The sequence below is a fragment of the Fukomys damarensis genome, unplaced genomic scaffold (genome assembly GCF_012274545.1).
Source record: "Fukomys damarensis isolate Sample0158 unplaced genomic scaffold, DMR_v1.0_HiC HiC_scaffold_20, whole genome shotgun sequence".
Taxonomy (NCBI): Eukaryota; Metazoa; Chordata; class Mammalia; order Rodentia; family Bathyergidae; genus Fukomys; species Fukomys damarensis.
In genome coordinates this window covers 41,655,275-41,679,186 of record NW_022900932.1, presented here as the reverse complement: position 1 = coordinate 41,679,186, position 23,912 = coordinate 41,655,275, and the positions used below count along the sequence as shown (strand labels likewise).

Below are 23,912 nucleotides of genomic sequence, written 5' to 3'. Positions count from 1 at the left end.
TACGAAAGTATTACTTCCCTTTTAATTTCATTGAAGATTTTAAAGAGTAATAGCAGTAGCTCTTCTCTAAATGTCTTGTAAAATTCAGCAGTTAAGCCATCAGGACCTGAGCTTTTCTCTGTTGATAAATTTTTAATTACATTTTCAATTTCAGTGATTGTAATTGGGGTGTTTAGAATTTTTATATTTCCTTTGTTTAATTTTGGTAATGCATATGTATCTAGACATCTGTCCATTTCTTCTGTTTTCCACTTTATTAGAGTACAGGTTGTCAAAGTAGGTATTGATAATCCTCTGGATTTCTGCTGGATCTGTTGTGACTTCACCATTTTCATTCCTAACTTCATAGATTTGAGATTTTTCTTTCCTTTTTTTTGATAAGGTTGGTTAAGGGATTATCGATTTTATTTATTCTTTTGAAAAATCAACTCTTTGATTTGTTTATTTTTTGTATGTTCTCTTAATTTCCATTGCATTTATTTCTACTCTGATCTTTATATAATTTCCTCCCTTGTACAAGCTCTTTTTTTTCTAGGAGCTTGAAGTTCAGCTTTAGGTTGTTTATTTGAGCTCCCTCTATTTTCCTATTATGGGCATTTACTGCTATGAATTTCCCTCATAGAACTGCTTTCATTGTGTCCTGTATGTTATATTGGCATTATCATTTAATTGTAGAAACTGTCTAATTTCTTCTGTAATTTCCTCATGATCCATTGGTTGTTCAGGAGAGTGTTATCCAATTTCCATGAGGTTTTTATGTTATTGATCTCCAGTTTAATTGCACTGTGGTCTGATAATATGCAGGGATGACTTCAGTTCCTTTTCCGTTACTTAGACATGTTGTATGAGCTAGCATCTGGTCTGTTTTGGAGAATGACCCATGTGCAGCTGAAAATAATGTATACACTGATTTTGTGGGGTGGAATACTCTGTAGACATCTATTAAGTCCATTTGTTCAAAAGCTTGGCTCAGTTGTCAGATTTTATTGTTGATTTTTTTGTCTAGATTATCTGTCTATTTGTGACAGTGGGGTATTGAGGTCTCCCACTACAATTGTATTAGTGCTTATTTGGTTTTTCATGTCCATTAATATTTGTTGGGTGCATTAGTATTTGGTGCAAATATATTTATGGTTGTCGTCTCTTCCTCTTGGATTGTTCCCTTTACAAGGATGTAGTGACCTTCTTTGTCTCTCTTAATTAGTTTTGGGTTGAAATCTACTTTGTCTGCAAATAAGCTACCCCTCCTTTTTTCCAGATTCCTGTCTCATGGAGAACTGTTTTCCATCCTTTCACTTTGTTTATGAATTTCTTTTTTAATTGTGTGTTTCTTTTATACAGAATATTGTTGGATTTTGCTTCTTAATCCATTCTGCTAGTTGATTTATTTTGATTGGTGAATTGAGGCCATTAACATTGATGGTTATAACTAATATAGCTGCATATTTTATAATGCTTTCTATAATGAGCTTGAATTCTTTCCACAGCAGTCTGCTCATGAACTTCTTTCTCTCTGAGGATTTGTTTTTCAAATCAGTCTTGGCTTGTTTTGCCATAGCTGCCTCTCAATCAAGAGCCTCCTGGAAATCTTTAAGTTGTCTTTCCTCATATTGTTTTTCTCTGAAAATTCTCTTTTGCCATAAAACTTCCTTTTCATGCTGAACGTGCATGAGCTGTGTGCACAGCGATCCTGGGCTCCTGTTGGGAGTGTCGCATGAGCCAGGGTATCAGCTGCTCCTCACGGCGAGCCTCCTCCTGTGCCTCACGGGTGATTAACTGGTCTGTAACAGCCTCCACCATCTTTTCTCCCTTTGTGTTTATGTGATAGCATCTACATCTAGGCATTTCTGGATTTTTTTTTTAATGTAGTTATCACCTAAGTAAGACTTTAATGAGTCAGTAGTTGTGTGGTCTGCTGTATCTAAACCAGTCTTGGACGCGCTTTCATTTGCCTGGAGATCCCTCTTTATTAATGCTTCAAACTTCATGATCTCATCAGTGACATCTGCTGCCTCCCATCACTTTCTCATGTGGGGCCTCAAGTGCTTTCAGACTGCAGTTTGATGTAAGTTTAGGAATCTGTATGATAGCTGCTTGGATGTTGGCCATTATTTCATTTTGTTCTCTTTTGTTTTAAGTGTTGCTCTTGGGAAGTCTCACTTTTCATGTTTTGATATTTAAACTTGCCAGCATCTGTGTGGTTCGTTACCTTTTCTCTAGTCAGCCCACTTTTCTTCTTTTTCTGAAGAGCAGTGTACACTTGATATAGGAGTTTTGTTGGTGATGCAGGACTTTCTGTGAGGATGCTTTGGACCATATTCTTATCAAACTGCACACCCAGAAGGTGAAGTGGTGGCTCCAAGTGGGAAAAATTATTAAGTCTGGCTTTTGAAATCTTGCTTTCTGAAAATTCTGAAAAGTCACCCTGAAGTTCAAATTTGCACAGAACTTCTCCAATCAGACAGCCACTGAAAAACACCTTTGCAAATGACTTGGGATCTGCTAGTCATGGAGAATTCTGTCTTCAATTCTTCTGGCATAAGCTCTTCATGGGATCGAGTCAAGCCCTACACATAAGACCAATCAGGGGATGCTGTCTGCTATTTTTCTGCAACTTCACAAGATCAAGTGAAGCTCTACACCTAACACCAATCTTCTGGCATGAGCTCAAGCCACAGCCCTCTAATTAATACTGATCAAGTGAGAGAGTGAGACCAGGTTCGTGACTCAGTGGAGCTGTTCCTAGCCTCCTAAGTACAAGGTCCTGAGAGGGAGAGAGGGAGATGAGAGAGATTGTCTAATGGAGTAATATACCACAAAAATTATATAGTAACAAAACAAGACTTTAGAACTTTAAAAACTTTCAGCACAAATACTCCATCAAGTGCTTACACTAGGAGACCTGATGAAATTGTTACGTGGCCTCTAGAAAATAAGGTTGCAAGCTAGGTCCCTTTTGAGTTCCTATCTGGAAAAGCTCCAAACTGTCAAAAGAATTTACAATTTCCTCTTGCTTGCCCCTGACCTCTTTTTTTGGTTGTTGTTGTTTTTTTGTTTTTGAGACAGGGTCTCACTATGTAGTTGAGACTGATCTGGAACTCACTATGTAGCCCAGGCTGGTCTCGAACTCACAGGGATCCTCCTGCCTCAGCTTCCCGATTCCTAGGATTACAAGGGTGCGCCACTCCTGGCTATCTTTTCTTTGTTTTTTTAGACCTCTTTTTTTTAGATCATTCACTGTAAAGGACTTATAATAACAACTCTTTTCTCTTTAACATGTATATGTCTCTCATAATGCAGGAGAGTCTTTCTCAGAGGCCTGAGAGCCATTCTTCTGGAATATAATCATCAAGAAGGATAGACCCTCTGTCTGCCAGTTTCTGTGGAGGGACAGAATTCTAACTTCCAAAATTTCCAGCCACCAGACATGGCTAGGCTAATCACATTTGCATTAACCAACCATTTCTAATGTTTTACTTGAGTTGTGGCTTGCTTCCCTTCCTGCACCCTCATTTACACACACACACACACACACACACACACACACACACACTTATTTTTCCCCTGTGGTGCTGGGAATGGAGCCCAGGGTTTACAAGTGTCTCACTACTGCCCTATATCCCCAGCCCTCTTTTCTTTATAAAGCCCAGTTACCTCTGTGCAAACCACAATGGAGCTCAAATTTTCTTTCCTTTCCTTTTTGTGGGTGGTGTTGGAAATCAAGCCCAAGGCCATCACACAGTAAGTGGCAAACATTCTACCACGAAGCTACACCCCAGCCCATGCTCAGCCCTTCCTATTATTGTTGGCGATTTTATTCAGGTTTTTTTTTGTTGTTGTTGTTGTTATTGTTTTTCCAGTACTGGGGATCAAACTAATGACCTTGTGCTTGCAAAGAAGGTGAGGTGCCACTGAGCTAAATCCCCAGCCCTTATTATCAGTAATTTCTGAAAAACTTTTGTTTAATTATTGTCCAGGTTTATTTGTCTTTGTCAGCCTATTTAACATTTATTAGGACGTCATTATTTTGGACTAAGCACCTGCATTGGTACCCAAAGACCAAACGAAAATGGAGACACTCACTCCAAGTACCATACAATCAAACTGAAACTGTGAAGGAAACAAGAAAATCTCCAAAACAGAGAAGGTTTTTCTAAAGATGAAATTTTCTGCAAATAATCAGAAGGGCCTTTTTAGCCTAAACCATCATAAAAAACAAAAACAAAAACAAGTTTCCTCTGCTCACAAGGAAGGTGACCTGCTGTTAAACTACCTGCTTTTCCTATTATTCCTTTTTCTTGTTCCTGCTCTGTAAAAACCAACTGTTATGTTGTGCCCAGTGGAGTACCTGTCTTTTCCTTAGATGAGATGGTGCCTGATAGTGAATGCCGGCAAAAACCGGTTCAATTTTTAATTTTTTTTTTTTGAGACAGGGTCTCTCTATGTACTTCAGGCTGGTCTTGAACTCACTATGTAGCCCAGGCTGGCTTCAAATTCAAGGTGATCCTCTTGCCTCAGCCTCCCAGTGCTGGCTTTACAGGAGAGTGCCACCACACCTGGCTAAATCTTAAGACTAAGTTTGTGGAATTTTTGTTTAACAGCTTCATGATATGGACTTGGCCTGATTAAGTTGTCAAGAGATCTAAGTGCAGGAACATAATTTCCGTGCATCATTTATTTTTGGATTCTCCTTGTTCTTAGATGATTATTTTAAAATTCATTTCAGGAGGAAAACTGAAAACTTTCTCTCTAAAGTCAGAAAAAAGAAATGGATGCCCACTGTCATCACTCCTGTTCAATAGATAATCAAAACTTTAGCAAGGGAAATCAGGCAAGAGAAAAAAAAGGGACACATATAGGAAAGGGAAAGTCAAATTATTATTTGTCTTTGACATGTTCCTCCTCGTAGATCAAAAGAAATCCCATCAAAAGGCTCCTAGAATTATTTACCAATTTTAGTAGTATAGCAGGATAGAAAAATCAATCCACAAAATCGAGCACTGTGGCACACACCTATATTCCCAGCCATAGGGAGACTGAAGCAGGAGATCATCACGAATTCAAGGCCTGTCAGGGCTATGTAGTGAGTTCAAGGACAACCTGAACTATGTAGGAGACCCTGTCTCCAAAACACAACAAAACAAATCAACACAAAAGTCATTAGCATTCTTGTACACCAATAATGTGCTCACCCAGAAAGAAACTAGGAAAACAATACCATCCACATTAGTATCAAGGAAAATAAAAGTAACCTAACAGTTGAAGTAAAACACTTCTACAACAAAAACTCCAGTACTCTGAAGAAAGACTGAAGAGGACAGAAGATGGAAAGCTATCCCTGTTCCTGGAAAGGCAGAACCAATACAGTCAAAATGGCCATACTTCCAAAACTGGTGATGTAGATTTAATGCAATCCTAATAAAAATAACAACATTCTTTGTAGAACTAGAGAAAACAATCTAAAAATTCGTAGGGAAATGTGGTGTTTAAACATGTGAGTCTGATTTATTTCACTCAGGAGTATTGTCTCAAGGTCCATCCATTTAGCCATAAATGTCTCAAGCTTATCCTTCTTTATGGCAGAGTGGGCTTCATTGTATTAAAACAAAACAAAACAAACAAACAAACAAAAAACGCACACATCTTCTTTATCCCCTCATCAGCTGTTGGGCACTTGAGCTGTTTCCAAGATTTAGCTCTTACAAATGGTGCTGCTATAAACATGGGTGGGCATATATTGCTGTGGTAGGATGCTTTCGATTCCTTCAGGAAGATACCAAGAAGGGTTACAGCTGGGTCAAATAGAACCTCTAGTTTTAGTTTTTTAGGAATCTCCACACTGATTTCCGCAATGGTTGTAGTGGTCTATACTCTCACCAACAGTGGGGGGTTCTTTTCCCCCCACAGACCCTCCAGCATTTGTTATTGACTGATTTCTTGATAGCAGCCCTTCTTTTTGGAGTCAGATGGAATCTCAGCATTGTTTTCATTTGCATCTCTCAAATGACCAGTGATGTTGAACATTTTTCCATATATGCATTTGCCATTTCTACTTCATCTGAGAAGTGTCTATTACTTTCAGATCCTTATTTTTGGATTAGGTCTTTAAACTTGCAGTGTCTGATTTTTTTTTTTTTTAGTTCTTTATATGTTCTAAATAATAGTCCTTCGTTTGATGAATAGCTGGTAAAATTTTTTCCCCATGCTGTGGGTTGTCTCTTCACTGTTGGTGATTTCTCTTGCTGTGCACAAACTTTTCAATAAGATGAGATTCCAGTTGTTGGTTCTTTGTACTATTTTCATTGCAATCTGTGTTCATGAAGGATTTGCCTACACCTAGGACATTAAGCATTCTACCTATTCTCTCTTCCAGCTGATTTAGTGTTTCTGTTTTAATATTTAGATCTTTGATCCATTTCAATTTTAGGTTAGTGCATAGTGAAAGATGTGGGTCTATTTTCAATCTTTGGCAAGTGGAAAGCCAGTTTTTCCAGCACCTTTTATTAAATAGGCCATCTTCCAGTGAAGGTGTTTGGCTCCTTTGTCAAAGATAAGATGGCTGGGTATGTCTGGAGTTGTTTCTGCATCTTCTAATCTGTTCCCTTGATCCTCAGGTCTGTTTTCTTTTGCCAGCACCATGCTGTTTTTATCACTATAACTTTGTACTATAATTTCAAGCAAGGATTGTGATACCCCTGCCTTGCCTTTGTTGCCCAGGATTGTCGTTGTGGTTGTTTGTTTGTTTGTTTGTTTGAGACAGGGTCTCACTATGTAGTTGAGACTGACCTGGAACTCACTATGTAGCCCAAGCTGGCCTCGAACTCACAGCGGTCCTCCTGACTCAGCTTCCAGAGTGCTGGGGTTACAGGCGTGAGCCACCACCACGCCCAGGAGGATTTCCTTTGTAGTCTCAGTCCCTTCTGGTTCCAAATGAAGTTTAGCATTGTTGTTTCTAATTCTGTAAGAGATGCTGTTGAAATTTTGACTGGGATTGCACTGAATCTCTATAACAATTGTGGAAGCGCGACCATTTTCACTCTATTGGTTCTTCCTATCTAACAACAAGGGACATCTTTCCATCTTCTGATATCCTCTTTGATCTTCTTCAGAGTACTGTCATTTTCAACACAGGTCCTCCTGACTCAGCCTCCAGAGTGCTGGGGTTACAGGCGTGCGCCACCACCACGCCCAGGAGGATTGCCTTTGTAGTCTCAGTCCCTTCTGGTTCCAAATGAAGTTTAGCATTGTTGTTTCTAATTCTGTGAGAGATGCTGTTGAAATTTTGACTGGGATTGCACTGAATCTCTATAACAATTGTGGAAGCGTGGCCATTTTCACTCTATTGGTTCTTCCTATCTAACAACAGGGGACATCTTTCCATCTTCTGATATCCTCTTTGATCTTCTTCAGAGTACTGTCATTTTCAACACAGAGGTCCTTTGCTTCATTTGTTAGGCTGATTCCAACTAGAGAGTTTAAAATACATTCTAAGATAAAAATGTATGAAAATTTCAATCCTAGATGCATATCATTGACTGAAGATTAAGTTGGTCTGAGATTGGAGTCTGTGACGTGTCCAGAACATTTTTGGACTCATTGCCATCCCTGCTTACTTATGTGTTTATGAATGCTCTCATGCTGCTCTAATTTGAATGTAGTCGGAGGGTGCCCTCCAAAAGTTCACGAACATGAATCACGACCCCATGTACGTAGCAGTGCTGATATGGTAGCATCTTTAAGAGATGGAGCCAGTGGAAGATTGTGGGGATCATGAGTATTGGTTGTAAGCATTGTTAACTTTAGTAACTCTGTATGTGTTAAGTTTCTCCAGTTTAGCAGGTAGAGTGTTTCCTTTGTGGAATTCCTGAAAGTTGCAATTTCTTGTCTCTGACCTTTAGATGTGTGGTTGTCCGGGTTACTACTACTCACGGTGGGTTGTTTTGGTGAACCTGCTTGCTCTTTTCCTGTGTGACCTTTCAGTTACTATGGTAAACCCATCCCATAATAGTTTGTGGTTTTTTTGCTTTAAAAGGCCGGTGCTTGCCGGCAATAAACGCCGCCTTGATCAGACTCTTGTCTTGGCGTCCTTCCTTTCTCTCTGCCCCATCTCCACCCCGCTGCTCTTTCAGGTTTGAGACACTGCTGGACAGTGCTCTGCGTCGCAGGCTCGCGACAGAAGGTGCTTAAGTCCTGGGGCCACGACCCTCAAGAAAGGATTCCTGCTCATCTCACAGAAGTGGATCTGGTCTGGTTGAGTGCATAAAGAGATCTGGCTTCAACCTGCTCCCTCGAGAGCTCTTTCACTCTCTTCTGTTTTGTTTTATTTTGTTTTGTTTTTGAGACTCACTCTGTGCCCAGCCTGGCCTAGAATTTGCAGTGATCCTCCTTCCTGCCTCAGCCTCCTAAGTGCTGGGCTTACAGGACTGCACCACCATGCCTGGCTTTGAAAAAAATATCTTTAAAAGGAGCTGGAGTATAATTGAATGGTAGAGTGCGTAGCACGAATCAGGCCCTGGGTTCAACTCACAGTGTAAAAAAAAAAGAGGTAATGAGTGGAGAAAGAAGCAGGTCCCAGAAGATAAGTTTTAATGAAGCAGCAGATGGAAAAGCAGGGCCCGAGTGAGTGTTACCCGCCAGCTCACCAGGGCTCTGTGCTCCTGGCTCCCTGGGAGAAGCAGGAGCAAAGTACTGTGAAGCATCTGTTTACTCTGCACGTTGTGTTCCATCATAGGGAAGGCCACACAGGAAGTGTTTGCATTTAGATTTGCGATGTTGCTAGTTTCTCCTTGATGACATCTACCCTGGGAGATGTAAAACGGTGTTTGGAAGATTAATATAATGTGCCTGCCTAGCTCACTCTTTTAACTTTATGGCAGTCATTAAAGTAGGAATGATTCCTATTTACAACTGATTCAGAGTTTCTTCTGCCACACTGTACACATTATAATTGGCAGATCGTAAAACAAAGCAAAAATTGACTCTGCTGCCTATTCTAACCCTTCCAACCGAATGGGCCAAGGCAGAGGCCTGACTGTCAGGTCACAAACAGGGCTGTGCAGTGGCGCTGACGCTGCAAGCTAAGTTTGTCCACCAGATGGAGACTGAGAGCTTTTCAGTGAAAAAGACTCCATTTTAAAACCCATCGTCTTTCTGTCACAGCACCAATTCTAATTTATGCAATGTATCAAGCAAGGCAAAAATGTAGGAAGGTAAATAAAATTACATTTGGTATCGTTGCTTGCCAACCAAAGAAATTCTTGTCACCACTGGGAAATTTTAGAGACTAACGAAAAATAATGTGGCTTAAAATAGATTTTACTCAAAAAAAATTTTTTTTATTTACCCAATTACCTGAATTTGCATCTAGAAATATCTTCAGTCACTTTTCCTGGCTCAGTCTGATAAGACAGACCATCTCAACTGACATCCACACTGAGGGTCACGGGAATGCGGCCACAGGCAGAGTGTGCACCTAGCGTGAGCCAAGGCCTGGCTTTAATCCCAGCACCCTCACCAATGGAAAATAATAAGGATAGATAGATGGGCCGGGGATTTAGCTCGACCTGCCTAGCAAGCGCAAGGTCTCGAGTTCCATCCCTGGTACCAAAAAAAAAAAAAGAGAGAAAAAAGAAAATGGATAAATAATACTGTTCATATTACATAATGGAAAGTTTTAAAATGAGATCATCGAGAGAATTATGCAAATAGAAGTCAACATCTGCTGAAGTAAATTAGCTTAAGATGTGTTGCTCACAGAATTTTAGGAAATATGTAGCTGTAATAATGTGGTCTAGATTTATTCTTAAGTCTGAAGTACTTGTTGGAAATTTCTACTTCCATTTCTTCTCTCCCTCCCTCTCTGTCTTTTTCCTTTGGTTGGTGCTAGACTTAGGACGGAGGGCACTGCACATGCTGAGCACACCGTCCACCACTGAGCTTTACCTCTAGCCCCTCTCCCTTCTCATTTGCTTTCCTCTATCATATAAACTATAAAAGCTACAGACTCCATCCCTCTGTCCCCTTGCAGGTGGAGATGGCCAGGATCTAGGTGAAAATTGCCGACACCTCCTTTTCTTAATAAAACGGCACAATATTGATTCAAGAAATTTCTTTTCTCCTTTGACCACCTCTCCTTTGCCCCTATCTTCCTAGGGACACGAAACTTAAAGGTGCATTTTGTCCATGAGATGATAAATATGCAGGTAAAAGTGTACTTTTAAAAATGGCAAAGGAACTGGGGACCCTTTTTCATAACAGCTTTGAGGAATTGCTATGTTAGTCTAGGATTGCCTTTCCCTGGATTTATTTATTTGGTCCCGGGGAATAACTCAGGACCTTGCACTTGTGAAGTAGGCTGTAGAACCCTTGAGCTAAGTCTGCGGCCTTCCTGAGCTTGATCTGAGAGAAGAAATCACTGTTGGTTAGTCTTTCTGTTGTTTGTGGCTAAATTTATTTCTAACTGATCTGTCCCTGAAAGGTTACTATTTTGGCACAAAGATTATATTTTTATTATTATTTATTGGCTTATTTTTCAGTACCATGGATCGAACTCCGGACCTTGTGCTTTGAAGGCAGGCTCAGCACCACTGAGCTAAATCCCTGGTGGCACCGAGATTATAAGTAGAACATACTTATAATGTTTATTTATTTGTTTGCCTGTCTGTCTGACTGTTTTGCACTGCTGGGGATCAAATCCAAGACCTGGTGCCTCTATGCAAGTGTGCTCTACTACTGAGCTGCAGCCCAACCTTTATAATGTTGCTTTAGCCATTTTCCTTTCTAGCTAAGGAGGCCCTGTGGGCTTTACATAAAACCAAGACTTTGAATACTCACGTTCCTTTGTTGTTATAAAAAGACAGTATTTGCCTAATCATAAATACGAGGCAGCCTGCCAACTGTTTTTGCCCTGACATTTCCCTTTTTGTCTCTTCTTTTTTCAGCACCGTGAATCCAACCAAAGGGCTTGCAAATGTAGTGTGCACCCACTCTGTCACTGAACTAAATCCCCCCCCGGGGGGGGCATCATCTCCCTCCCCAGCTCCTCTCTGCTTTCTGCCTTCTCTGCTTCCTGGCTGCCCCTGCAGTGGACAGCTTTCCTCCTCCCCCAGAGGCTTTCCACTGTACTGTCTCTGCCTTAGAGCCAGCAGACTATGGGCTGAATCCTTTTAAAAAACATGAGGCTAAATAAACCTCTCCTCCTTTAAGTGATGGGTGTTGGCTGTTTTGTTCCAACAATGAGGACCTAACTAAATAACCTCAGTAGCCAAATGCAGACAGTGGGATAGAAACAATCAACCAAATAACAGCAACAATCAGAAGTTTACATCAACGTAGGCTTAGTTTCATTTTAAGCATATTTTGGATCTTAATGCATCTTACAGGCCCATATGTTAAAGGCTTCATCCTCAGGCTTACTCTTTCGGGAAGTGATGGAATACATAGGAGCAGAAGCCCAGTTAGAAGTCTTAGGTCACTGGGAGTGCATGCCTTTTAAGGGGATCGTGAGACTTTGCTCTCTCCCTCTCTCTCTCTTGCTTCCTGGCCATGAGGCAAAGTTTGTACCACCGTGGTCTCCCTGTCATTGCTATCGAGCATGACCAGTAGTGCAAAATGATGGGTCTACCTGCTCTTGGACTGGCATCTTGAAAATTATGGGCCAAAATAACCTTTTTCTCTTTATACATAATTTGTCTCTGGTATTTTGTTATGGTGACAGAAAGCTGACTAAGCAGACATCGAACAAAGGTATGTAGTCAGAAAAGAACTAGGAAAGAGTAATATTTCCATGTTTGATTAAGCAGAGTGGTAACTTGGTAGTCAGTGGTCAGGATGTTCAAGATGATTGCTATTTTGTGGTCCATCTCAGAAGGGTTTGGTGGAGAGAGTTTCATTGAATCCATGTATTGTTTAAAGACCCAGAGAAAACTGAATTGACAAGAGAGAGAAAAGTATAGGGATACTATGTTGCCTTGGAAAGGTAATCAAAGCAAAGGAGAGCTCCCTCTCCTTTGTGTCCCCTGATGTTGTGTCAAATGTCAGACCTGAAGAAGTCCAGGAGGTACAGAAGATGTGGTTTTTCTATAAAATGGAATATTACTCAGCCATAAAGAATGAGAAAGTAGATTCACTCATAGGTAAATAGGTACATTTTGAGGATATACTCCTAAGTGAAATAAACAAGTCACACATATTCAAATACTGAATAGTTTCTCTGGTGTGAAAAACTAAAATAGTACTCAAGATCCTAATGGGACAATTAGCAATGTGAAATAGGAAGAAAAGAACCAAAGGTGTAGGGACAGTGAGAAGGATAGGGAAAGGGGAATAAGGGAAAACTAAAAAACTATGAGAAAACGTAAAAATGGAAGGTGGGGAGGGGAGGAGGGGGTGAAGGGAGGGTGGGGACAAGGGGAAAAAATGAGAACCAAGACCTGTCATGTAAAGGTACAAGATCCCAGTAATGAATGTAACTGTACTGTCTACCTAGAATGTACCAATAAATTCAATTTAAAATTTAAAAAAAAGAAGAAGTCCAGGAGGCCAGGCATGGTGGTACACGCCTATAATCCCAGCACTTGGGAGGCTGAGGCAGAAGGATTGTGGCAAGTTTGAGGCCAGACTGGGCTACATAGTGAGTTCAAAGCCAGCCTGGACTAGTTGCGAGACCCTGTCTCAAAAACAAAACAAAACAAAACAAAAAGAAGTCCAGGAGACAGTCAGTGACAGTATACTTGGAAAAGGCAAAAGTAATTGACTAACATGTAGGAGAAACAGATTCATATTAAATGTTGAAGTTCATTATGGTTACTACTCACACTTATCTTACTTTCATGCTTCTGTTTTGTGCTGGTCAGTTCTCAAATATTTATAGCCGAGCCTAATCCCTCCCTGTGCTTCAGACTCTTTTCCAGCTGTTGCTTGCTTATGTCCACCTGGAGTTTTGCATGATTATTTCAAACTCACCATGTCCAAGAAAGAACTCATTAGAGTGTCTTTTTCTCCTGGTAGATTCCTTTCCTTAGTTTAATTTTTCCAGCTTCACTGAGGTATAATTGACATTGTTTGTTTTTTGTTTGTTTGTTTGTTTTGTTTTTGGTGGTATCAGGGGTTGAACTCAGCATCTTTCCTGACATAGCTCTTGACAACAATTTATTGAATGCCTGTTCTGTGCCACTCGTTGTGCTAATGTTGGAGATACTAGAATGAGCTGCATTTGTATCCTAGGAAAGCAGACTGCCACTAAACAAAAAAGTGCAGCAGTAATTACTCCTCTCAATCTGGGAGGACTAAGGAATAACCTGAGTGCTGTCGGAGCGTGCAAAAGGAGAACTTGATGTCTAACCTATCAAAATTTTACCCACCTAGGCACCCATATGAGAAAACGGGGTATCAGCCTTTCCTTTCCCTCTCTCTTACCATCCAAATAGAAGCAACCACTTGATCTTACCTACTGGCTATCCTAAGTATTTTTCAAAGCCATAACCTCTTTCTGGAACTTTTTTTTACCCTATTTCTTTTTTTTTTTTTACCCTATTTCAAATTGTTGCTCTTTTCTACGCTTTGGGCTTGGGCAATGCACAATTCCCTTCTCCCTCACCCCTACGCCTTTCCAAGCTGCCTCCAGATTATCCCAAACCTCTAAATTACCACGAGGCTTGGGCTGGGATTTTAACTCAGTGGTTCCACTGCCTGCCTTGCAAGCGCAAGGACCTGAGTTTGATCCTCGGTACCAAAAAAAGAAAAAAAAAAAGTTTCATAAATTACCATGAGGCTTTCCAGCCTAGAGCATGTTTAGTGGTTCCCTATTTTATGAGTCAACTCCCAATATTTTTAAATTAACAAGTTTTATTTGGAGGGGAAAGTTCTAGGTTTACAGAAAAATTAAGCAGAAAGTGAAAAGAGTTTAAAAATACTCCATTTTCTTCCACTTCAGCCACTACCAGCACAATTTCCCCTACTGTTTATTCATTTGATGCTGGGATTGAATACAATGATCTAGCACTGAGCATTCTATTGTTGACCTCTTGCATTAGTGTGGCATGTTTGTTACAATTCACAGATCAACATTGATATGACATTATAACTAAAGTCTGCAGTTTATTCTGGGGGTTCATTATGTGTGTTTTCTCTTTTTTAGAGGGCACCTTGTCCTTATTGTCAACCCCCAAGCATCACATGGCCCTGTCCTCTGTAAGACACGGGGAGTACACATTTCTGTTACCACCCACTTCCCTGTTGGGTGTCAGCTTCAAGCGCGAAGTCATTTATTATGTATATTTACAAGAGTTTGAGGGGACTACCGCCTAGCTTTGAGCATAAGGCAAGTATGACTTTAATTCATAAGGCAAAATCCTCTCCAAAGACAAAGCATTTGCATACACCCATGGGTTAAAATACCTACCAAAACACTATAAGAAGAGGTATACAAATATGCATCATATCTCACTATTATGTCAAATATACACGGTAATAGTTCTCTGAGCACATTTTACAATAAATGAATAGTTTACACTATGTAGGAAAGGAATTTCTGGCGTGCTATGGACCTATTGTTCCCTTGCTTCTTTCCTTTGTTTTTTTTTGTTTTTTTTTTCCCTTTGTTTTTGAATCAGCATCTCCCTAAATTGTCCGGACTGGTCTTAAACTCCCGGATCGTGATCCCTTCACTTCAGCGTCCGTCCGGGTGCTGTGACTGCAGGCACACACCGCCCTGCTCAGCTTCTCTTCTGTGCGTGTGCTCAGTGCTATATATTTCCCTCTAGCACCACGTTCGCTGTATTCCTCATCCCCCAAATTTTGATAAGTTGTATTTTAATTTTCATGTAGGGCTTTGTTTTGTTTTTTGAGACAGGGTCTCACTATGTAGCTTATGTTGGCCTCAAATTTGTGATCTTCTTGCCTCCCAAAGGCTGCAGTTACACGTGTGTGCCACCAGAGTTGGTGTTGTTTGTTAAAATATTTTTTTTAATTTTTAAAAATTTGTTAAAGTAGGTCTTGTGCCATAGAATATGCTCTATCTTGGTGAATGTTTCATTTGGTTTGCAAGTAATCCATATGTTCCCTCATCGGAGGAAATATTCCGTAATGTCAATAGATCCACCTCACCTGGGTGTGGCAGTAGTTGCCTGTAATCCCAGCACTTGAAAGGCTGAGGCAGGAGGATCTCCAAGAGTTCAAATCCAGGCCGGACTACAGAGTGAGTTCAAGTCCAGACTGGACTATTTAGTGAGATCCTGTCTCAGTAATAATAATAATAAATCCACTTGATTGATGGTGCTGTTCAGTTCAACTATGTCCTTGCTGATTTTTTGCCTATGGATCTGTCAATTACTGTCAGACAGGTTCTGAAATATCCAGTTCTAATGGGTTTGCCCATTTTTTCCTTGCAAGTCTATGACTATCTCATATATTTCAATGATCTGTTGTTTGGTTCATACACATCAAAGACTGCCTTGTGGCTTTGGAGAGTTGACCCTTTATCATTATGTGATGCTTCTCTCTGTTCCTGGTCATTACCCTCTTGCTGGCTTTTCTGCAAGAAGCTGTGTATTGCTCACTGTCCCTGACACCCCCCCTCCCTTTAGGAAGAGGATGGCTGTCCCTAACTGGGGAGGTTGTTGGATGGTTCTGTGATCCCCAGAACAGCAGCCAGGAATGAGTAATGAAGTGACAAGTGTTCTGCAAGGAACAGTTCCCACAACCCACTGCTTTTGCCTTCATTTACAATCTAATCAGATTGAACAGAAAGAAACGGTTCCCTTTTTCCTCTAAATTCTTTTTTTGTTTGTTTGGTTTTTTGTTTTGTTTTGTGTTTTTGAGACAGGGTCTCACTATGTAGTTGAGACTGACCTGGAACTCACTATGTAGCCCAGGCTGGTCTTGAACTCACAGCGATCCTCCTGCCTCAGCCTCCCAAGTGCTGGGATTACAGGCGTGCGCCACCACGACTGGCTCCTCTAAACTCTTCACCTATGGCAATAGATGCTTGCAGTTGGCCACGGTGTCTTTGTGTTCAGCAATCTGCAGAAGAATTTTTCTTTCCATTTCAGCACCTCCACACCTTTGCCAAACTCCTTTCCCAAATTCCAAGTTCCAGCAGCCTGGTTGAAGCCTTAGGCTGCAAGGACACTCCAGTCAGCCCAGGCTGCCAGCTGTTCTCTGTGCCCTCCGCCCCTTGGCAGGCCCAGCCCTAGTGCCTCATCCATGGCCACTAAGGATTCCAAGCCGTCATCCGGAAAGGAGACATGATTTGAATTTGTCAAAGGCCTTTTAAATATTGAAAAGGATTGCTTCTCCTTTAGGGTACCTGTTTTGGTTTATTTACTATGTGGAGAAGAATAAATTTTGTCTGTCTGTCTGTTTTTCTTCTGTACCAAAAAGTGAGATTTAATTTCTAGTACTGAATCTGCAGGTCCAGATTTTGTGGGTGGTGGGCTGTTGAGATTACAAAGCCACGAAAGTCTTCTGGTGTAGACCTGTGGGCGTAGGCTGTAGAGACAGACAGACTGGTTGGAATCCTGTGCAGACGTATCAGTAGTGTGACCTTAACTCCAATCTTGTCCTCCTTACCATGTTGGTTGCTCAATTATGTCTCTGCAGAGAGCAGACAGATTTTGGTACGTGACAGTGGATTATCAACTTCACCAGGGGTCACTTGCTATTCCAGATGTCATCCCACTGTTGGATCAAAGCAACACATTGTTAGACCCCTTGCTATATCTCAGCTTGAAATAATTTTTCACCTTAATTTTGTCCACTTATGCACATACATAATATACCTGGCATTGAGAAGAATGGAAAACAAGTGGAAAGAAGTAATGTAGGTAGCCTGAAAGCTGCACCCTAAATTAACCTCCAACATCCCGGAAGCCTGGTGGACAAGGGGCCGGAGAGCTTCACTCTGAGCCCACCCTTTGCTCACTTGTTGGCTATTTTCTGCCCAAAGTCCAGAGCTTTGCTGAATGATCACAGAGCAAACCACCAGTAAACAGTGAGTGCAGAGAGGGTGTGGGCTTCCAGCCACTTGGGATTCAGACTTTGGATCCAGTGAGGCCTGCCTTCCTGTTTCCGGAAGCCTTCCATTCAGAGACTTTGGGGGATCTGTGCGGGAGTGAACCACCCATACCTGTGCCTGTGCTGGCCTAGGTTTGGGCCGCCTCATGTTCGCTAAAAAGCTAATACTCATACACCTGCACTCTTGCTTCCAAAATTATTTATGTTATCTCCTCGCCACTTCTATTTATTTTGTGGTTTGACCTTTAAAATCATTCCCATATCCTTGCAGGGAAGTTATGAGAGGGAGTAGAGGTGAATGTTCGAGGTGTCTTCGTGGAACTATCTCAGCCCCTGCCCCCAGTACTGGAGGGGCACCCGGGGTCATTCTACCACTGAGCTTCACTCCCCGTCCTTTTCATCTTTTATTTTGAGGCAGGATCTTGCTAAACTTCCCAGGCTGGGCCCAGGGATGTAGGTCAAACCTGTGGTCCCCTTGTAGCTTCCCAGAGTGCTAGGATTATAGATGTGTGCCCTCACGCCCAGCGTCCATAAACTTCTTGCATACTTTCTTCAGTACTGGGGGCAGTAGGAAACCTAGGGCGTTTGCATTAAGCTCCATCTCCAGCCCTTTTAAATTTTGAGACTGGATCTCACCAAATCATTAAATTGCCCAGGCTAGGCTTGAACTTGTGACCCTGCAGCCTCATCCTCCCAGAGTTCTGGGATTACAGGCATGTGCCGTGATGCCAGGTTTGCACACGATTGTTTTTACCTTATTTAAATTTACTCTAGAGTTCTAGAACACGAGGCCAAAGTAACTTTTATGCATGTGTACATTGATAATAAAAAGGTGTGGGCACTAGACTCATATGCTTAATTGATCCTTAATTTTATGCTATTTCTGTATTTATTTAATCACAAATTGAATCTCCTTTACTCCCTTTGCCTTCATACTTTCTAAATAGCTAAAGTTTGAATATCTATTCTTTCACACATTGACATTAAATTTATGTCAATTTTTTTTTTCCAGGAAGAAATAGTGCCTGCATTTTCTGTAATTTAGGTTTTTTTTCAAAATACAATGGAACCTCTTTAAACATACTTGTTCCCACTTATACATATTAGGAAAAAATAACCCCTAAAAGCTAAGAAAAATATTCATCAAAGCTCACAAAGGAGGGATTATAAAAATGTATAATCATTTACATTTTAGTTGCCCATTTCACTATTTTTTTTAAAGAGTGGGAACAATTTACTGAGAGAAAAAAGCTTCTGAGAGAGACAGAAAGGAACCAGAAAGTGGGTTGTCCACTCACCCCACTTTTCAAAGACCCGTTTCATTGTTATATGATTTATGTCTCTAGCCCAAACAAGTACAGTCAACAAATGCTCAGTGCCAAGGTCTGTTTGCTTGCTTGTTTGTTTTAAGCCTGGGTCTTGCTATGTTGTGCAGGGTAACCTCCAACCCCGGCGCCCAGAGATCGGTCTGTCTCTGTCTCCCAAGTAGCGAGGACGACAGACCTAAGCCGCTGAACCCAGCAGGTGCTACCACCAAGCTCCCAGCCACGCACACCCACACTTGCCTTGAGGTCAGCAGAACCCGCACCACTCTGCCCTGCTTGTCTGCCAGCTGTGGAGGGTGACACTGTGGGGAGGAAAGGGAGGGGAGGGGGAGGGGAGGGAGCCAGAGGTAAAACGGTGAGCAAGGTGCGAACGGCCGCTGCTGTGAACTAGCTGGTGCCCAGGTTAATGCCAATGAGGGGAGCAACAGAGAAGAGGAACTCAGCAGAGGCTGCTGTTAGACAAAGGCTCCGGGAGTGGGGAGGGCGTGGTGTCACTGCTGCCTGGGGACAGATGTGTCTCCGCTCCCAGCTCCCAGGGTCGCAGGGAGGCCGGTGGGAGAGCACACAGCAGGCTGCAGCTGCGAGTGGCAGGGGCGAGATGCAACCCGCAGTTTCCTTTTCTTGCGCCTTTGTGTCTTTTGCAGAGGTGGAGAAAGGCTGACTCGCAGCCCAGGCCGGGAAGGCTCGGAGGTGCTGCCCGTGTCCAGGGACCGGTGGAGAGGCCGCCCGAGCTCGTCGCCTGAGACCCCTAGGCCACGAGGACTGGACCAGGTCCTGGTCCCCAGGGTTCTACTTTAGCTGGCGGAAGCTGGCGCTTCTGCGGAGCACACGGCCTTTAAAACAGTTACTTTTGTATAAACCAGAGCTCTCTGTCTCTCAGAATTGAAGAACAAATCGGAGGACAAAAGGAATGTAGGAGTGGTTGTCGGTAATAATAAGGGTAAAAAAAGCTCTTGGGGGATGCCAGGAAGGGAAAGAAGTCCGACATGTTTTCTCTGTGTGAGCCATATATATATAGAGATGGGAGAGAGGGGATTGTTTAAAAGGAAATGAGATAAAAAGAGTTCCAAAAGAAACGTTATCTTATATTTCTCCAAGTCTGGTCAGAAGGCAGGGAAGAGCTGCCAACTAACTTTAGTGTATCTTTTTCCTGGCAGGAAAGGTCTTCACCTCCCTTCTCATTGGCATTTTTATCTTATCTTTACCCTTCCATCTCTAAGCTTGACTAAGCTGCTTGAGTTAGTTTGTAACAGTAAGCTATTTTCTTTTATCCGACGCTGTGTTCCTTAGCTACTCTACTGCCTACTTCCCATAACTAAATCATTACTCCATCAGAGACCATTTGCAACCATCCCAGATTCCACTCAAGGTGTAGTGAGCCCTTGACTTTCAAGTTTGGGCATCTAAAAGATTTCTTCCTGTACACTTGAACCTGAACTTGCTAAAGAAGCTCCCTGCTGACCTCAGGTTTTTCTGGAGGTTGAGGCTGGGGTCCTACTGTTGGGGACTAGTGAGTTGGAGCAAAAGAGATGCCTCACACTCTGTCAGATTTGAGTCTGTTTACTAAAGACCCTGGCCGAGAGGGGACTACTCCCTGCAAAGTTCTCTCGGCCCTGGGAAACAGTTTGATTTCTCCTTTTAAATCATGCTTTCAGTTGTGGGGGTGCTCAAGGGGAGAGCAAGAGGAATTTTACAGAAGCAGAACCAGGTTAGTGGGGGGCACAAGGAAGTTTCGCATACTAAGAGACCTAAAAAATATCCTGCAACAGTAGCAAGTTTACTGCCCAACAGGATACAGGAGTTTGGGGTGCTTTGTCCAGGCACAAGCACACAATGGTGGTGAGACTAAAGATGGTGTCAGGTTGGTTATCACAACACCACTGGGCAGAATCTGTGGCCCTAACACAGGTCAAGGTTTGGAGAAGGGTGTCCCTTGGATACACGCGTGGAAACTGGTTTTCTGGAGACCACCATCTCTGCTCTCTTCATGGGTGGAGGTGGCCACAGGGAATGGCTTAGTTGTGCTGGGCAGCATCCTCTCCCAGCTAGTCTCCACGGATACAGTCCAGATGCTGGCACAACAAACTGCCGTTCTGGAGAGAGGTCAGGACACTGCCGGCTCCCCACAGAGTTTGAACTTTCTGCTCTGTTATGTGCTGGTGGACAAGTCACTGTTCCCAGAGGCAGCCTTCTCTTCAAGCGTGGGGGGGGGGGCTGGCGGGCATACGGGCCATGCTGTGACTCTGCCTTTCATGTCTGTGCCGCTCCTCTGCCTTAATTACTTCTCTTGTGGCTGAGATGAAACGCCCCATGCCCACAGCTGTAAGGAGCAAAGGCTTATTTTGGGTCACTGTTTGTAGAAATTTCAGTCCGTAGTCCACTGGCTCTAAGGCAGGCAGTGTGGCAAAGGGCGTGGCAGAAGAGAAAGAGCTCCAGGCACTGCAGACAGCAAGCAGAGAGTGACGAAGAAAGGAGGAAGGGAGATGGACCCTTCCGGGCCGTGCCCCAGGGACCACCTCCTCCCAGCAGGCTTTGTCTCCAGCCTCGCATGTGGGGGATCCGGAAGCTGCTGCAGCTGCAGCTTGAGCTGAGACCCTGAGCTGTTCCTTGTGGGATGGGCAGAGACGAGCTGCTTGTGGTCAAAGCAGTGAAGGGCTGGGCTTCTGGTGATGCAGCAGTCCCCCACCTCAGATCTCTGAGAATTCAGGAGTAGACAGAGATGGCCATCTCCCCCTACCTTTTCTCATCAATGCATCCTGGATCCTTTTCTGTCTGGAATCCGTGGTTACTGTGAACTTAGTTTGCTCAGGGTCCTTGTAGTCAGGGAGTCACACAGTGCTTAAATCCCTCGTGTTTGAGACATATTCGTTCCTTGGTCCTGCACGGTGTACTCAAAAGTGACTCTTGCTAGGACTGAGAATGAGAAATTTCTTGAGCAAGTTTTTACCCTCCAGGGGCACGAAGGGAAATATAATATATTCTGTTCAGTACCCCTCCTTGAATCTCTGTCCATTAAAGCAGGAACCCGTTTACCAGTGCATATGGTTCCCAGACTCCATACATTTACCAGATCATGTTTTTTCGCCCTATAAGAATGCCAAGGGCAGCCATGCACGGTGGCATACGCCTGTAGTCCTTGTACTCAGGAGGCTGAGGCAGGGGGATCACCATGAATGCAAGGCCAGCCCAGGCTACATAGTAAGTTCATGGCTACCCTGAACTACATACTAAGACCATGTCTCAATAGCAAAGCAAAGCTGGGTGGGAGCGCAGACTGGGGCAGCCACTGTGGAAATCAATATGGAGATACCTCAGCAAACCAGGACTAGAGGTCCCGTTTGACCCAGCCATCCTTCTGCTGGGTATTTTTCCAAAAGAATTAAAAGAGTCGTACCATAGTGATGTATGTGCACCCATGTTTATAGCAGCACAGTTTGAATAGCTAAAACTTGGAAACTGGAAAATGTGGTACTACTCTGCCATAAAGAATGAGAAACAAGAGTCCTTTATAACTAAATGGATGCAAATTGAGGACATACTCTTACGTAAATAGGACACACGTGTAAATACCAAGTAGTTTCTCTGGTGTGAAAAACTTTAAGTGTAAATAAGGTTCAAATTGTATAATTGATAATATGAAATATGAAGGAAAAGGCTAAAGGAGTAGGGGAAGTGGGAAGGGTAGGGGAAAGGAAAGAAGGGAAAAGAAAAAATATGAGAAAACAAAGTCTTTGTAAATAGGGAAGGGAGGAGGGGGTGAAGGGAGGGCAGGGGGATGGGGAAAAAATGAGAACCAAGATCTGTCATGTAGAGGTACAAGATCCCAATGATGAATGTAACTGTGCTGTATACCTAGAATGTACCAATAAACTTAAAACAAAACAAAGCAAAACCATAAAAACAGGAGGAAAGGAAAAAGAATTCCAGGGAGATTCAAATTCTTATAGAGGGACTGCCCTATAAGGGGCCACTTCCACAGAAAGTATGTAGAAAGGAGCATTTGTTGTAGAAGTCAAAGTCTAATGCTCATGTCAGCATCTCAGAGCAGTTTTTCTCAAGTCTCTGTGGACAACACACTTCTGCTGACAGCTTGCACAGCAGATACCACTCATGATTTTGTGTTGTTTTTTTTTTCTTTGCTGCTGCCACAAGGCGCTGTAGGTAGTTAATATCTTTCCTCCAGAAACATTTTTTTTTTTTTTTTTTTTTGAGTACCAGGGATCAAACTCTGGACCTTGCACTTGCGAGGCAGGCAGCGGAACCACTGAGCTAAATCCCCAGCCCCACAAGCATATTTCATACCAGGTAGGAAGTCTCAGGTCTCAATCACATTAAACATTTTACACTGTCTGGTAATTTGATCCTTCATGTTTATCGTGGATGTCTCTGGAGGCTGCAGTTCTGAGTCTCCTCAGGGACCTACATACCTGCTGCTTTCCCAGTTACCTGTGCTGAGCCATCTTTACCTTAGCCAGGTGTCTTAGCTCCTTTCCTCATTGCTGAGACAAAATACCCAACACCCAAAGTTAAAGGGGGAAGGTTTACTTAGCTCACAGTTGGTAGAAGTTTTAGTCCATAAAGGGCTGGTTCAAGGCAGGGTGGCATGGGGAATTTGGGGAAGAGAAGAGGCTGTGCAATTCCTCTTCAGTGTGAGCACACTGGTAGGACTGTATAATTCTTCCCATGTAAGGAAGATGACAATGTGACCATCTTTCTTCTTTATGTCACCTCAGCTTTCCTTTTTTTCTTTCCTTATACAATAGTCTCAGGACCAGGACAGCAGAGACAGGTGCAGGAAACAGAAATGATTCCCCTAAACCTTTAAACATTTCCCCCCCAAGTACTCTGAACTGAACTCGGGGCCTTCAAAATCAAATCAGCTACAACCTCAGTATTTTTTGTTAGGGTTTTTTTTTTTTTTTTTTTTTTTTTTTTTTTTTTTTTTTAGTTTTGAGATAGGAAGTGGCTAGGTTTTCCAGGCTGGGGCTGAATTTACAACCCTCATGCCTCAGCCTGAGATTACCACACTGCACTACCACACCTGAGTGCAGTACCTATGAAAGCTTATAGCTCTGCTTCTTCATTGGAAAATCAAAGGACTAGAGGCAAAGATTTCTGTATCCTAACCCTGCAAATATGCCTGATTTAGACCTGTGATTTTGTTTCTTGACTGAGGACATTTAGTGCAACTCTTAGCACCCTGGCTTTGAGGCTTGACTGCAGCAAAAAGCAGGACAAAGAAACACCAGATGACCCATATTCGTTTGTTTTTTGTTTTGTTTTGTTTTTTTGTTTTTGAGACAGGGTCTCACTATGTAGTTGAGACTGACCTGGAACTCGCTATGTAGCTCAGGCTGGTCTCGAACTCACAGCGATCCTCCTGCCCCAGCCTCCTGTGTGCTGGGATTACAGGCGTGCGCCACCAGGCCCAGCCAGATGACCCATATTCTCATTCTGAGAATATTGTGATGTATTATGAATGAGTCTTAAAGTATTGTTTGAACACCGAGTTAAATAATAATTCATTCTCAGTTCTAATGAAATAATATTATGAATTGCAAACTGGAACATTAA

The 23,912-nt window shown here is 42.5% G+C and overlaps 1 pseudogene; it reads right to left on the bottom strand.

Annotated features, from left to right (window-relative positions):
* Positions 1–1,410: 1,410 nt before the first annotated feature.
* Positions 1,411–17,161, bottom strand: LOC104867696 (annotated as a pseudogene).
* Positions 17,162–23,912: the final 6,751 nt, after the last annotated feature.